Source organism: Ambystoma mexicanum, chromosome 5p, assembly GCF_040938575.1.
Source record: "Ambystoma mexicanum isolate Mex_15411 chromosome 5p, UKY_AmexF1_1, whole genome shotgun sequence".
Lineage (NCBI taxonomy): Eukaryota > Metazoa > Chordata > Amphibia > Caudata > Ambystomatidae > Ambystoma > Ambystoma mexicanum.
Window position 1 is genome coordinate 252,707,312 of NC_090930.1, and position 6,499 is coordinate 252,713,810.

Here is a 6,499-nt window from a genome sequence, read left to right on the forward strand (position 1 = left end):
GCCTCTGAGTGAACATATTTTTTGCCGTCCTGATAAAGAAAACAGCACAGCATGAAAGAGATAAAGGGCTAAAGAAAGAGTTGTATTACGATCTATGGAGGAAGAAATAAGATGAGAAAGAACACTACCCTGCTGTAGAAAAGACTGTGAGAACGCTGAGAAGGAAACAAGATTCCTTCTCAGCCAAGAAACCTCGCGTACTGTTTGTTTTAAAGTTATACCAGAAGAACAAGCAATTCAAGCACCAATTGGTTCACAACTGGCCAGAATTCTGACATTTGTAGACTACTTCATCTACCCGTATCCTTTTACAGGTTCATTCTGATACAGTTGTATTCTGCTTGCTGGTTAATTAAAAAGATTGTTTATACACCAATAGTAGAACTCGTATCTCTTAATCCCACAAAGTATAACATTTGCTAATGTGTCTTCAGCCAACAACACTCTCTGCTCCACTGCACCGGCCCTCCACCATTATTTAGCCAAGTCCTGATGGATGAGGGCCACACTGTATCTCTGAATCGAATTGGTTATTACCATCTAAAATAAGCACCTTCAAACCATTATTGGAAGTCTCAGTGGCCTTCTGAACATTTCCTATGGATGCAGACACACTCCACAATGCCCAAGGTCTAGTGGTGAAACTATCCTGAATGGTATGCAGCTGCCTTTTAGCAGTGGAGCTTTGTAAAACATGCCTTCCTGGCATTGGGGTGTAATGCTATGAGGAGCCAGTGGCCATACAGCAAATGATTGAACCCAAGTCAGGCACATCAGTCAGGCACAATAGGAGAGTGACTGAATCTGAGCATACTCCTTCCTAGTGAATCCCACCTCTGGCACTAGTCCACCTCATATCGAGTGATACACCTTCAACAGTTACCGGCAACATGAGTGCAGACAGAGGTTTAGCCTCAGCAGAGCACCCAGGCCTAATGATGCATGCAAGTCCGCAACTGTCTAGAGGTCCTGTCAGTCCAGACAACAAGGGCAGAACATCAGTCACCTGATCTTCGCTCCCCATGCCAACGTCAGAGGCTCCCAGGTTCGGATCCCGTAGGGCCAGCACATTGGTCTACCCAATGACTGTGGAACTCATCCCCGGCCCTAACCAGTGGTCTTAGCAGGCAGACGGGGTCGACCGGTCCACAAGAGCAGGCCCAGCTCAGATATAACGAGGACCATATGCTGGAGTGCTGCAGTAGTCTCGCTTGGCAATGGAGCATGGGCCCAGGAGCTCAGATCACAGTTCAGTGATGCAGAAGGTTAGAATGGCGTCTGTGTAACGGGTTAATGAGAGCTGTCCCCTTAAGAGGAGCCAAAACAGGAGAATGAGGGAGGGACCGGGGAGTGAAGGGGAAGGGAGAGGGGAGGGGACATGGAAAGGAGGGCGGTTGGAGTATGATTAATAAAGAGGTTAGACGTTACCTACGGTGTCTGTGAGTTATTGGGCGAATGCCAGTGTCAAGAACACAACAACTGGCGACGAGCCAGAGGCCCATGCCCGCTGCCTCAAGGAGGAGGAGGCGCAGATAGGAGGATGAAACAAGCTCTCCTGCAGGCACAAGACCCATGCTGCCAGTGATGGAGAAGGCTGACACCAGTGGCGTAGGAACCGGCGCGGCCTGCAGAGATGGCCAACGCTAGCAACTGCAGATGGTGGGGGAGACCGGAGGACTGCCGGGGAACAGTAGCAGTCTGTACGACTCGAAGAAGTGTCCAACGCGAGTCATCCAGCCAGCCATGAGGAGGACTGCCGGTGGACTCAGGAAGATTGCAGGAGGTACGCCCACACGGCGGAGTGATCAAGATCTGCAGCGGGAGGAGGAGCGAGTGCGAACATGGAGGAACGCCACCACATGGGAGGAGAAGCCAATAGCAACCTCGCGGTAAGGGGAAACTACACCTGATCACCGCTGCGCAGACCACATGTGCAGACGCCTCACATAAACCCACTAGAAAGCGAGGACTGCACCTCAATAAAGGCACGATCCTGCCAAAATGCAACAGGACAGCACATTCCCATAAACCCACAAAAAACGAGCGGCGCCTTCACACAAACCCACTTGAAAGTGAGGATGACAACGTTCCAAAGGCGCAAGCTGACATAAGCCTCACGTGGAGCGCCAGGACCAGAGCCCCCATCCTAAGGGGAGTCCTTAGACAGGATGCCGCACCACAGAGCCAGCGGCCCAAAACCAAGCAGGCTGCCCGAGCCAACCCACTAGCAGCCCAAGGAAAACACAGCCTGCATGCGAATCCACACCCAGCACCACGAATGCAGCACCAGCCGGTGACAACACATGCCCAAGGTCCACTGAACACGTACCATCATCCACGGCATCTCCACGTGCACGTGAACACAACGAAACATCAGCTGAAGAGGGAAAAGGGGCACCGGAGACGTCCTAGCACCCCAAGCAAAATGCAGAAACTAAAACACACGTCGAGAAGAGGCAAATATGTCTCTACCAGGAGCAGGAGCAGCAGGAGCAGCGGATGCAGCAGCATAAATTGCGGTGGGAGTGGCCCCCACCAACCCAGTGTCCTTCCCACGCCGCCCAAACCCTTTCGCCTTGGAACCACAAGAAGATCAAGGCCCAAGATGGCAGGAGTGGATGGACAAGTTCGAAGAATTTATGAGAGCGGTAGGGAATCAGGATGCACCCAACAAACTGGACATCTTCACCAACCTTGTAGGGAAGGAGATGAAAAGCGTTATCAAAACCATACTTACCCAAGAAAAGTCTACCTACCAACTTCTCATCGCTGCAATCAATGGACGGTTGGTAGTCATCCCTAACAGAGACTATGAACGATATACATTTAATCGGTGAACCCAGGCACCCATGAGACAATCAGATAGTTCATACTGCGTCTCCAGAGAAGGTTACCGTACTGTGACTTTGCAAATTTTAGTGATGATGAAGCCATCACAGTAAGGGTGATAAAAAGGTGTGTGTCCTCGCAATTTAGGAAGCACCTGCTAAAGAAACCCCTCCCGCTGCAGGAAGTTTCTGAACTGGCAAGGGTCTACAAACGGGTCGACGCACAAGCAGCGAATATAGAAAACCCAAAGAAACTAGACACAGTTGCCGCCATAGTCACCAACCCACAAGGGCAGGCACGACAGATGGGCACAACATCCTGCCAAGACACATTGACCACTAGCCACCGAGCCCAAACGGAAAGACAATGGGCCTCATTACGAGTGCGGCGGTAAGGGGTTAAGGCACCGGTAAGGATGCCGGTGCCGTTATCCCACTACCGCCGCATTCCGAGGTCCCTTAGCGGATCCCACTAAGGCTGGCTGGTTTTACGAGATGCCCTTAGCGGGAGCCCCTAAGGGACCAGGGAGCTAATAACGGGCCCGCTATTTGCGGGCCCGTTATTAGCTCCTTCCCCATTCCCATTGAGCCCTATGGGGGCTCTAATGGGAATGGGGAATGGTTTTCAGAATGGGGCCTTACAGGTCCTTCAAGGTTGTAATGACCCGGTAAGTCCCCATTCTGACAACCCAGACCCGAACACGAGTTTGGAGGCAGCCATGGCGCTAATGGTACCATGGCTGCCTCTAAACTCGTAATGACCACCAATGTTATAGATGCAGGCTCGAATTTCCACACAAGGGTCAATGCCCCGCCATCGGCCAAATGTGCATGAGGTGCGGCCAAGAAAATCATTTTCAAATCCAGGTGCCGGGAAAGGGCACCATTACTGCCAGCATACAGACCGCCACCACAGTCGGCTCCTGCCAGGAGATATGACCCAACAAGGCCACCTAACTCGCAGCCATACCCAGAGAGAGACAGTGCAAGGATCAACCTCAACAGAAACACAGCAACGTACACTACACACCCTGAGTTCATACGAGCCGTGGAAAAAGTGCAAGTCGTCATGCCCGACAGAACATTCAACAACCCGGAACACCTCTTCCGCGCACAACCCTGCCAAGGGGAAGACCAAAGATGGGAATTCTCCACAGATGACCCATATGAGAACCCTCAAGCAGAAGAGGAGCCACCAGGCGCAGATCCATACTACGAATATGACCGGTAGAGCAGGGAATATGTCCGGCTCACATATGATACCTCTGATGATAGTACGGCCCCAAAGGTGACAGTGCACCTTGGAGGACTCCACACACTGTTCCTCATTGACACAGGAGCCACCGTCAATGTGATGAATGAAAAAATATGGTAGGCACCTATCCACTACAGCCATTTTAGACTTGCATTTTCCAATGGGGAGCGACCCTTCCACTACAATCCAAAGGACAATTCTTATGTGACATTGTACACAGAGGACGGCGCGTCCCCGTCACGATTCATGTCATGCATAGCCCAGTGACTGGGAGATGTCGCCTCATATACAAGACGACCACCGCTTTACAACTCATCAACATTCAGTACGACCAGTCGGAGACGATCCAAGGTCTCCCGCCACAGATCTAAACCGTACGAAGCATGTCCCAAAGGGCTTTAGAAATAGACGAACTGAAACCAATGTTTCCCAACCTATTCAAGGGCATAGGCATGCTAAAGGACACAGTCATCCGACTTCACATTGATCCCACGGTACGGCCCGTACCGCAACACCCCTGATGGATAGGATTTCATTTACAGGCCAAAGTGACACAGGAATTACAACTATTGCAGGACAATGATGCATTTAGAAAGGTATGCACCATCCTCCACGAGGACATCCTCACCCTTAACAGCCCAAAATGCACCATCAACAAGCACAGCTTGTGCTTCTTCAGACACATCTTTTCCGACCAAGGCATCAGGCCAGACCCCGACAAAATGAGTGCCATTGTTAATCTCTAGGACCCGAAGGATGTGTCAGAGCTACATTACAGCTACATTACTTCTTCGGGATGGTGGGGTACTGTGCCCGATATTTACAGCACTACGCAACATTAACCAGCCCACTTAGACAGCTTCTCAAAAAAGACCTCCCCTTTACATGGGACGAACACTGTTAAGACGCCTCCCGCACAATCAAAAGGGAACTGGCAAACAACCGCCAACTGGCGTACTTCAACCCGGAATGGGATACTGAAATTACAGTTGACGCAAGCCCAGTTGGACTAGGCGCCATCCTAGCCCAGACCGACCCCAACCAAAAAACTGAAATGCACATAGTAGTGTACACCAGCAGAGCGCTCACCTCCATTGAGCAAGCATATTCCCAAGCAGAACATGAGAGCCTGGCTGTGGTCTGGGCGTGGAAGAAGTTTCAACACTTCATCATCGGGAGAACATTTGTCCTCATAACAGACCATCAAGCACTCCTCTCGCTCTTTGGGAATCCCAAAATCAAGATGCCGCAACGTATAGAACGGCTCGGGTATTCAATTACAAGAGTGCGACTACACCATCGTTCACAAGCTAGGAGGTGAAGCCAACCCCGCAGACTACTTGTTAAGGCACCCTGAGAGCGCACTGCACAATAACATGCAGCTCGAGGCTGAATCATACATCGCATACCTATCCCTGAATGCCCTCCCTCCTGCTATCACAAAGGATCTGTTCGCCGAAAAGAGTAGGACTGACCCCACCATCCAGGCTGCCATCCAACTCACGAAAACCAACAGATGGCAACATGTGACCAAAGAACGCTTTGAAAGGGGGAGGTGGACAGGAGAGACCTGCAGAGAATGGTGAGGATACAGAGAGAACCTTCCAAAATGGAACAGGGGACACTACTGAGAGGAAACAGTCTACTGGTCCCCAAGAGCCTCTGGAAAGCACTAATCATCATTGCGCATGAAGGCCACCGGGGTATAGCCAATAGGAAGAAGATCCTACATAACCAGATGTGGTTCCCGTACATGGACACCATAGTCGAGGACACACTCAAACATTGCCCACCATGCCAGGTGACAGCAATGAGCACACCCTCATGCCCACTCCAAACAATCCCACTACCAGAACGACCCTGGCAAAGGGTGGCAATGGACTTTTACGGGCCACTGGAAGAAGGAGGCCATCTACTAGCCATGGACGAATACTCTCGGTTTCCCTTGGTGAAACACGTCCCGTCCACAGCATTCCACCAGGCAGTGCCGTAGTGGATGAGCTATTCAGTAAATTCGGTGTCTCCAACATCGTAAAGACAGACAACGGTCCACCATTCCAAGGACAAGAATTCAGGAAATTTGCAGCACCCTTGGGATCCACCATACAAGGATCTCGCCACTATGGCCGCAGGCCAACGGCATGGTGGAATGATTTATGGCAACCATTAAGAGGACACGCCCGAAAGCTGCTACAGATCTGGTGTCCATTCCCCAAGCCATCTTCCATATGCTGAGGTGCTACAGAAATACCCCTCATGAGACAACTAGGCAAACTCAGCAGGACTTATGATAAAATATAAACCACAGACACGACTACCGCAACTGGAAGATTACACCCCGGCTGAAGACACCGAGATCAGGGAATGGGAGACTGAGAAGAGGAGGAAGACCAAAGAATAGACGGATCAAAAGAGG